Source organism: Talaromyces stipitatus, genomic scaffold, assembly GCF_000003125.1.
Source record: "Talaromyces stipitatus ATCC 10500 scf_1105507295523 genomic scaffold, whole genome shotgun sequence".
Lineage (NCBI taxonomy): Eukaryota > Fungi > Ascomycota > Eurotiomycetes > Eurotiales > Trichocomaceae > Talaromyces > Talaromyces stipitatus.
In genome coordinates this window covers 335090-336569 of record NW_002990113.1, presented here as the reverse complement: position 1 = coordinate 336569, position 1480 = coordinate 335090, and the positions used below count along the sequence as shown (strand labels likewise).

The window sequence follows — 1480 nt, the reverse complement described above, 5'->3', positions numbered from 1 at the left end:
AGCGTTTGACTCAGAGCTTTGAGACTGGGAGGAGGAGAAATTTGCCTGCGGAGGTGGAGGAGCCAGTAGAGGTAGCGGCTGAGGCGGAGGTTGCAAACTGCTTGGCTGTTGAACTAAGTAGGCACGACCTCTGTCAAGCTTTGCAGCGCCAGAGTCTAGTTGCTGTTGTCGAATATGACAGTCACGCTCGTAATGGCCCTCTCGTTTGCACCAGTTACAGATAAGTCGCTTATTCCGAGAATTTCGATTTGATCGTTCACGATGGTTTGAATTTGAGTTATTGCCTCCATTACGGAGGTTCCGAGAGCTTGTTCTGCGGTTCGGACGACGGCCTCGAGTTACTAGGGCTTGGCCAGACGTGTTGTCACCTTCAGAAGAGGAATCTTTGATATTGGCAAGCAGGTAGGTCACTGTTTCAATGAAGGGAAGGTTCAATTGTTTTGCCGTTTGACCTTCGGTCTTGTAACAGTCAGGGAGTCGATCCACGAGGATGTGAACGGCTATATCTCGATGGATTTTGTAAGAGGTGTTTTCCAAGGAAAGAAAGATATTGCGGAAACGACTTGTGTAGGTAGAAATGGTATCCTTTGGCTCCCACTTGTTGTTGTGGAATGATTCGTATTGAGCAATTAATGGGAGAGTTGTCCCGCGGTCGCAGCCAGCCTTGAGTGAGGACCAGAGGTCTCTTGGGTTTGTATGGCCAACTAGGAGCTTGCGACATTCAGGGGACACATGTTGACGGATTTTGGTAAGTGTCGGAATATCAATCTCATGATTCGGCGCTTCTGCACCCCGGTGCAGAAGCAAGCACGTACGTACGGGAGCGGGATAACGTTATCCCTAGCGCCCGTACGGCAACCTCGTATATAGCTACCATGACACCCCGGGGCCCCCTACTTTCTCTGAGTTAGGCTTTATAATATCGAATATCATATATATACAGCTTCACCCTTGACAGGCTTGTCGGACTAGCCTTGCTACCGTCTATGCTTCGTGATACGGACCGTAGTTAAACCGACACTGATCAGTGAGGCCCACAGATCAAGACCCTATTCTTATTACCCCGATACCCCTATATTGAGCCGTTCAGTCGACCTCAATTCATACCTATCTCCAACGCTCCGAACCACGCGCTGGAAACCCTGACAAGATGCCTCCAACTACGGATTACTCGAAAAGCTTCGATCCGACAGACAAGGACGCAAAAACCATTGAGAAGTGTATAATAGCCCGAATCGAGGACTACACCGACTTGTACGATGAAGATCTATGGAATACATTTCGCGAAGACTTCTCAACATGGACCGAAGGAGCTTTTAGAATTGCGCCTCTAAAGACTCTTATTAACCTACGTGACACCCTGCGAACAAATGGCGTATACGTAGCGAAAGGACGACAACATGCAGCTACTACACTATCTGAGACAATTGCCGAATCAGAGCAGCATGAATGGACTGAAAGCGAAGTCATATACCATGTA

At 48.4% G+C, this 1480-nt stretch overlaps 2 annotated features.

The window, feature by feature from the left end:
* Window positions 1-159: 159 nt before the first annotated feature.
* Window positions 160-753: a mobile genetic element.
* Window positions 754-1468: 715 nt separating this feature from the next.
* Window positions 1469-1480: part of a mobile genetic element that runs on past the window's edge.